A 9,328-nucleotide genomic window follows, 5' to 3' on the forward strand; every position below is an offset into this window, starting at 1 on the left:
CGCAGACAGTAGGAATAGGCTGTGACCTGGAATACGTGTTTTCGGGAGACTGGGCAGTGACTCAGAGGCTTGTCCTCAGTGATTGGAGAAGTAGCCAGTTCTCACCCTTGTATTTCATCACATACTCTTCTTTCCTCTTTCTTGGGAGTTCCCTGTTCCTTCTCCTTTTGCTTCACAAGCACAATATTTATTTAATTTGGGCTTTTAGCTACCTGCCAACTAAAACTTCATAAGGTCTCAACCCAAGATGACATTTGATAATGTCAAATGCATGACTCCATCCACAGGTATCTGCATTTTAAAGAGATGCTACTGTGGCCTGCTCCTAGGATGGAGGAGGAAGAGGGAATGTTTGCCTTGATTTCCGCCACCTCCTTTCCCATTTTTGCTCTGCTACTGATATTTGAAAGGTCAGGGATGTTTTGAGCTGCAGCAACCTCTAGGAAGTGACCTCTAACATCCTTACATTTATCCCTTTAATAAAGATGGATACATTTATAAAGGAATGTTCTCTCAGAAGTGTTGAGAATGACTGAATGCACAGTGTGGATTATATTCATTTTCTATACTGTTAACAAAACTGCAATTTTATTCAACAGGCTACAAAAGCTATTCAGTGGAATTTCCTGTATCAATGCTAAGAATTTAATAGAAACCCTTTAACAGTGTGAGTGAGGGAATAGCCTTGGTTCTAGTTCAGTCCAGAATATTTTTATCCATTTTCCAAATTACGCTGACCCTCCTCTTTGTGTCTAATGCTGTTCTTGGGTGTATTACACAGTCCGTGCTGGGATGCTTTCTTCTGGTCTCTGAATCCTTATCCTCAACCTGAAACGTAACACAATTATGTGTCAGGTACTTCTCCTGTGTGATCTCGTTTAACCCTTACACAACCCAAATAAGATCGTTTTATAGATTTATACTTTTATACATTTTATGGATGCTGAGGTATCAAACATTTAAGTAATTTACTCAAAGTAATGTGGTAATTACTTGAGCTAGAATTCAAACCCATTTCTGTGTTATGTAATATTTAATATGTATAATATGTTATGTTTAATATGTAATATTAAATATTTAATATGTATAATTTTAACATATACATATGTGTAATATTAAATATTTAATATGTATAATATTTAACATATACATATGTGTTAAATATTTAACACATGTATATAATATTTAACATATACATATTACACATATGTATATGTTAAATATTATACATATTAAATATTTAATATGTTAAATATGTGTTTAACACATGCAAAAGAATAAATATAATACATATGCATAATAAATCAATTCAACATTATTAAACCATTCAACTTAGGAGCTAAACATTAAGGATGCTGTTGAAAGAGCAAGTGTTCTTAAACCATTTCTTTAGATGCCTCCTTTATGAGCTTGTTCAATCTTCTCTTTAAGAGAAATTTTTAATGAATTTCCAGAGTCTTGTTATATCTGATTGTATAAAACAGCCACCGTCATATGGTTATTAACTTTATTGGCACTTTTTCTCTAACATTGTTTGCTTGGACCTTTAGTTCTCTCTGTCTTTCTCTGCCTCGTGCTCTGAGTTCCCATGTTTTGTCTCTCCACACGCCATTCCCTGACCCAGGATTACCATTTGGCAGTGACTGTAACTTAATGATTGAGTCTTGAGACCAGTTTTCACTGGGCTGAAGCATTGATTCTATGATGCTACTTGGCCATGCTCCCTGACTGGTCAGCATCATACCCCCTCTGCTGCCACCTTATCAACTACTCTCACGGAGATAACACAGAATTTCCCTCTTGCCCTCGTAATCCCATAATCCTATATTTCACTTCCTCCACATCTTTGAAAATTTGCTTGTTTCGGCTTCTTTGACATGCCCAGCCATCCGTGGTACATAGACATTCAATGGTTCTACTCGCTATTCGCAACTTACGAAGTTTCATTCAGCTCCAGCCATCAGATCCGAGACAGCAAGCTTGTTAAGTGATTAAACTCATTTTCTTTATTTGCGTGGCGCCAGATTTCTAGCTTCTTTATAAAAACTAGCTCAGTCATGTGGCAGGTTCAACTAGAGATTCCAGATGCAGATCATTTTCTCCACCACAAATTACCTCAGTCTTACTCAGAGTTTGGACCATAAAGTTGGCAGAAAACAATTTTTTTATAACTTGCCCTATTATTGTGGCCTGTAAAGTAAAAAGGTTTTTTTTTAAAAAGCCCAGTAATTTTTATTCTTCATATGTAGGCAGGCAACATAGCTTTCTTCATAAATTGAATATTTGCGTAGCACTAAAGAAATGTTTCTATCAGCTTTCTTTTGTATCAGTCTTCAGAGCACCAGGCAAAATTTCCAAAAAGAATATATGGAACACTTTCAAAGGATTCAGGTTTCCTGAATCCTTTTCCTCATGTTCAGGCACTCATTTTTCTAATTTTAACATCCAGTTCTGTTTATAATGATTGTATTTTTATACATTAAGAAAAAATTGGTACTAAATGTGTATGTTTAAAGGAAAATGGTTAAATCATAAGTAGGATGATAATTTGATATCTATGAAGTGCCAGCTTTAACTATTAATATGCGAATTCTGCAATTATCACTGAACTGTTCTTTGAAATTTTAGGAAATAGCAAAAAAGGGGGGTTATTAAATTTCAAAATTAAAATTCAAGAATAGAAAAATCATTTTATGTAAATAGTTGTTCAGATACATGTTCCTCTGTATTGGCAGAAGTACTATAATTAGTCTTCACTCTCTAAATGAATATCCAGTTCAAACAGCAAACTAGCAAGCAATGAATTTTTATGCTACAGACGTCTGCACACTGTAGGCCCTCAGTTATTTATTGAATGAATAAATTTGGGTGATCAGTTGGAAGATACTTTGAAAGGGAAACAGAAAGATTGGATACACATTAAGGAAGTAGTTTTACATTATCTATTTTAAAGGATATATGAAACTACGTCGAGAAAATAACATTAATGCCTTCCCATTTGTTCTGGTTCCGATTGCTGCATAATAAAACACCCTAAAACATGGTAGGTAAAAGCAACAATCATCATTTATTTTTCTAGTAAACCTGCAATTTGGGTGAGGAGAGCTTCTCTCTGCTCCACATGATTTAAAGTAGTGGCTCCACTGGGGGATGGAGGTTCTACTTTCAAGACTGCTCCCTCCCAGGGCTGGCGAGTTTGTGCTGGCTATTGGTGACCATGTGGGCCTCACCCTGCAGACTTCCGAATGGGCTGCTCGGTCTTCCTCACGTGGTGGAAGTCGTTAGTTTCATAAAGCCTGCATTCAGAAACTTGCAGTGATACTTCTTCTGTATTCTGTTGATTAAGGAGTCACAGAGTTTGATTCAAGGGGAAGAAAGATAGGCTCTACCTCTAGAAGGAAGGAATGTCAAAGAATTTGCAGTCATGTTCGAAAACCGCCACACCATCGCATTAAAACAAAACTCCTGCCCTTCTTTCAGCCTCAAGGCCTAAGGAAGTTGTAAACTTTTTCTGTAAAAGCCAGATAGTAAATATTTTAGGTTAGGTAGATGAAATGACAGCTGCTCAACTCTGCTGTTATGGCAAGAAAACAGCTATAGGTGATAGGTAAACAAACTTTATTTATCGAAACATGTGTCCAGCCCGATTTAGACCACAGGCATACATGACACGCTTCCTGTTACTTTCCCTTTCTCTCCTCTCCCCTGCTACCAAACTCAAATCACACAGCTTCCTCTGAGTCCCTCCACGACAAAAACTTTGTTTTCCTTGAGGGCTATGCACATCCCATGGCTCAGAGCATTTGTTTTGGCCTGTTGCTACCTTGGCAAGTTTTTCACTAACTGTACCTTGTTGAGCTCCCCCTTGCAATTCTGTAATTCCATAGGAGCACATTGTATCTTATAATTAACATATGCATTTGTTTTCTACAGCATTCCCCCACTATTTGAGTGTCTATTGTGATCCAGGTGTGTTCTAGACACTAGAGTTAAATTGACGAACATAGCCGATCAGGTTCTATCTGTAACCTGGCAAACATTCTTTTAAGAGAGACAGAAAACAAAGAAGAAAATAACAGATAGTGCTTAGCGCTATCAAGAAAATAAAATAGAACTATGAGAGACAGGTCAGGAATGGCCTCAGAGAAGAGATGACATTTGAGCTGAACACTAAACTATAAGGAGCCAACCAGGCAAAGATTTAGAAGAGATTTTCATGTAGAAAAAAAATCCATGAGGTATGTGGGAGGGGGCTGGGGAGGGTGAAGTTTGGCATGACTGAGGAAGCAGAGGGAAACCAGTATGGCTGGAGCAAAGTAAGTGATGGATGCTGGGAGGTGCAGTCAAAAAGACAAGAGCCAGATGTTGCCGGGCCCCACAAGCCAACATAAGAAGCTGAGATCTTATTCTGCATGTCTACATTCATTAAACTTCCACAAAAACTTATGAAACATGTGCATTGGGCTGGGCCCTGTGTTAGGTTTTAAGATGTCGCAATGAACATGTGTCCCGCATTACACTGCGTGCTCCACAAGGGAAGGGATTCTGTTTTCTCAGTGCAGTATTCCTACGGCCTAACCCTTGAGAGGCACTCAATAAGTACTGGTTGAATGAGAATATTATTGTCTATGACCTCTATCTTATGGTGGGGTCCACAGAAGCAGGTCCCGAAGCAATGATTCATGTGAGAGTACTTTATTAGGAATATTTCTAGGAAAAAAAAATCAGCAGGAGAATGTGGAAGGGAAGGAAACTAAACAAGGATGCGAGATCCAATATAACCCTAGAGAGGGTCACTTCGCCTAGGCCCACAGAGGAGATCTGGAGGCCGTGAGAGCACATCTCAGAATTGTTCTCTGGGGTCAGGGAGCTGGGGCATTTATACTTCCACACAGGGCAGTCCCAAGGGTACATAAAATTTTAGGAACCTCTGGTTCGCTACCTCTCAGGAAATGAGGACTGTTTTCCTTACAGACAAAATGTTGGCTGTGAGGGGCTAGTGTGCTCTATGGTAAAGGGACCCAAGGGCATGTAGGCAGAGCCCGAGAACATCTGCTCCAGGAGCAGATGGTTTTCCATATAAATATTAAATAATTCCTAACCCATGTTTTCAAACTGAGGGTTAGGAATTAGAGAATTGTCGCAACAATGCTAACCAACAAGCTTTGTTCTTCATTAATAATAATCCTGCATATATTCCATTTATTTTATTTGTTTTTATTATTTTTTATTATTATATATGCCTATAGCACCTGGTCTTCCTAGGTGGTCTCCCATCCAAGTACTAACCAGGCCTGACCCTGCTTAGCTTCCAAGATCAGATATCGGGCTTGTTCAGGGTGGCATGACCGTAGACCGTGGACTGTGGCTCCACTGGGGCACAAACCCAGGACCTTCTGCATGTAAAGCAGACGTGCTAACCGCTACACTATGGAACCATGTCTTTCATTTATTTAAAAAATTCACATAGGTGCTATCGTGGTTGATAAAATCCAAGTCCACTTAAAAAGTGCTATTGAATTAATAACAACTTTTCTTTTAGTGACTAGGAATGTGAAAGGCATAACTCTTACCATTTGGAAAACCTTGAAATTTTCTGGTATTGTTCAAGCATCCTCAAGCTCAAAAATATGGGTGCCCTGATATAAATCTTCGTAAATTCTTTATCATTAAAGTATAACATTTTTTTCAGAACTGAGATAGAAAAAAATTGATTTGAAAGAAGCAATATAATGTTTTTTATAGTAAATAGTTATTCAAGTTGGATGAAGCATAGTGAGAAATTTTCCTGGGTCTTGAGACAAGAGCCTTGGTTCTACGCAAGTCACACCCCCAATTTCTATGTATTTCTTGAATAACATATTATTTTCCTGCTTTGAGCCATGGATACCAGGGAAAAGGCAGCTGTAAGACATTGTAGTGAACATAATACATTGTCACTATAAAAAGTGTTTGCTATTATAAAACATTGTTTTTCACTTCATTTCACATAATCATAACCCATTAGGCATTTCTGTCTTTGACCTTCAATAAATATCTGAGGACACAAAACTACACATGATATAATGGATTTCTCCACTTCCAATTTGTTGGAGAGAAAAAAAACTTCACTTAGGTTCTTTGATTCTCATTTCTATTTATTTATTTTTAGTGAGGTTACCCTTTTCAAGTACATACTATTTTTATATCCATATCCTAATTCTGTCAAGTTCAATGTAAATGATTACACAAATGTAGTATTTAACACATGATTTCTTAGCAACTGGCCAAACTATTAGCATTTCATGGGACTTTTCCTTCTCTCTGTGTACAGTGTAGGGAGATGATACCACAAATATTTTCAATCCTCTCTAAAATAAAAGCCAACTTAACTCTCATTCCCAACTTAGCATCTCTTACTTTTGAATTGACTTCTTTTACTGCAATTAAAAGTACTACTTTTGTCCACTTTTACATCATGGTTTATTAACATATCTATTTTAGGCTTAAGCAGTAGTTTTCAACCAGGGATGATTTTGCAGGAAACATTTGGCTATATCTGTGACATTTTTGGTTATCACGACTTGGGGGAATGGGCACCTAGGGGGTAGAGATCAGGGATGCTGCTAAACATTCTACAATGCATAGGACAGCCACCCACAACAAAGAATTATCCAGCCCCAAATGTCAATAGTGCCAAGCATGAGAAACCCTGAGCCAGACTAAGATCTTGCCTCCATCTTTTTGAATAGATGGATGTGCGCAATAGTTTATAAGCTTCAGAAGCATTCAGTAATTAAAATCAGTCTTTAGGTTTCCATGCAGTGATGAGCAAATACACTCAAATCAGATCAGTAGGGCTTGGCTCCTTCAACCTTCCACCCTGCGTAGAGGTCTGATAATAAGCCTAAATTTTAGGGCTCTGTATGCTTAACAACCTGTGCTGCTAGTGGGGTCACAGTAAGGTGACTGAGCCTCTCATCACTTCCTCCAGTAGATGATTATGAAGAAAGGCCTCTGCATGAACTCAAAATTTCAGCTGCCTCCCAGAACAAGTTGTCTGTGTTCAGGAAACATCTCTTGATTCAAGCCTCCAGAAACTGATTATGCTTAACCCAGACGTGCTCTTTGCAGAACAAGCCTTCCCTGGCAGATAAAAGCCATGAAATTTCATAAGTACTGTAAAGTGCTAAAAATTTGGATGGCAATTGCACAAAAACTGCCATCAATATCCTCAAGCTTAGAACTGCTATTAATATCAGGCGTAAATACTATGACTTTATTTCTTAAACTACGTAGATAGTGCTTAAATGTATGGATTTATTATGACATTTGGCATATTTTATTTATAGCATAAGAAAGGTGAAACATTCTGCAGCATTGCATGTTAAGATTAGGATTTATTGTCCAGGAATCCTTGAACAATTTTATCAAAAGCCCATTTCTAGGTGGTGTTTTTCTGCAATAAATCATACAGAAAGAATCTATCAGTGGACACCAGGAAGAGATAAATGAGTGTAGAGGAAAGAGGGTCATCACAGATTTTTTTCTGTATCATGACCTGTCATTGGCAGAAATCCATTTATTATGGTTCACAGATGATTTTTTTACCTACTCTCTGTGTTTTTTGTTTGGGATGTTAGCTAAGATAAAATGAAAACCTGGCAAAACGTAAGCTATCAAAATCCATGAAGACAGACATAAAGATCATGAGACACAAAGAATATCGATTTTTTTTCTCCTCCCATGTAGCTGTAACTTTTTGAAATATCTTTTTAAAATGTAAATATTTTAATTATTAAAGTAACTGCTCCACTTAGGTAGTACAATTAATGGAAAAGCAGATTCCATTGCCGACTAGAATTTTGCCCCAGAACGTTCTTTTAATAGAAAAGCAGAAGGGGTATCTAATCGTTGTTGTGTAGTTGTCATGCACCCCATGGGTGAGTTTTCTGTCCTTCTTTTCACATACCCTACCTTATTGAATCTGTCATCAGGACTCTGCATTTGGAACAAGACCAGATGCATGAAGAAATACATGCTAAATGCCAGGCTAAATATGAGAATAATCTTTGTGAGGTTGCCACCACAACTCCAATTGCATTTACATTTGATTGAGAGAATTAAATAAAATATAGTATTTCAGGTTTCCTTTCTTATATATGTTAATTTTTGTGCTGTCTTTCCCCCTCAAGTTGTCTAGGCTAAGAGAAAACTTGCAAAAATGTGCTTCCAGCTTTTTAAAAAGAAACACTAGTGAGTATACATCGAAGGCTGTATTTCTACAAGAATCCTTAAAACAGGTTTGTTTGTTTTTTGAAGGAAGCTGAGGGCCTCCCATCTCTGCATGCTCTGCGATGTATCTCTGTATGACACTATAGTGTCACTCACACATCCCTCCCAAATGGACACCAGCTTTAAACATAATATAGATGAGCAATAGAGAAAATATTAGTGCATGATAGCTTTTCCAGTGTGTGACCCAAAAGCTCAGTCATCAAAGTAAATAATATTTTAAGGACACCTTTAAGGATTAGAATTACTGCAAAACTCCATGAGGAGTAAAATATCAATATTTTAAATAAAGACAAGTTCAGCATTATTGATTATCGATTTTCCTTTTGCTCCAATGTGGCTCAGTATGGCACAGCACAGTATCCACTGAAGTAAGTAGAAAAGAAAGCTTTAAACAGCCATATTTTTCTAGTTTTATTGAGAAATAATTGACATCACTGTAAAAATGTAAGGAATACAGCATGATGGTTTGATTTACATATGATTATTGCAATAGGTTCAGGTAACATCTGTCTTCTCATGAAGATACACTATAAAGAAAAAATTTAAAAAATTGTTTTCTCCTTGTGATAAGAATTCTTAGGATTTACTCTATTAACAACTTTTTATGTATCATAGAGCAGTGTTAAATATAGTCTGTTTTGTTTGATATAAGTATACCTACCTCTGCTTTTTTTTTTCTTTTTGGTCATCATTTGCTTGAAGTGACTTGTACTGTCTCTTCACTCTCAGGCTGTATTTGTCTTTGCAGGCAGCATATCATTAGATCTTGTTTTTTTTTAATCTATTCAGCCATTCTCTGTCATTTGATGAGAGAATTTAATTTGTTTACATTTAAAGTAATTTTTGATGAATGTGGACTTCCTATTGTTATTTTGTTCATCGTTTTTTGGTTGTTTTGTAGATCCATTGTTGTTTGCATTTTCCACTGGGCCTTTGTTCTTTTCCCTGTGTTTTGATGTCTTTTGGTATCACTATGCTCTGACTCCTTTATCATGTTCTTTTGTGTAATTATATAGATTTTCCCTTGTGGTTACCATGAGGTGTAGATAAA

At 36.9% G+C, this 9,328-nt stretch overlaps 1 pseudogene; it reads right to left on the bottom strand.

Moving 5' to 3' along the window:
- Positions 1-5,240: 5,240 nt before the first annotated feature.
- On the bottom strand, positions 5,241-5,356 carry LOC112479896 (annotated as a pseudogene).
- Positions 5,357-9,328: the final 3,972 nt, after the last annotated feature.

The sequence above is a fragment of the Pteropus alecto genome, unplaced genomic scaffold (assembly GCF_000325575.1).
Source record: "Pteropus alecto unplaced genomic scaffold, ASM32557v1 scaffold21, whole genome shotgun sequence".
In the NCBI taxonomy this organism is placed as follows: Eukaryota; Metazoa; Chordata; class Mammalia; order Chiroptera; family Pteropodidae; genus Pteropus; species Pteropus alecto.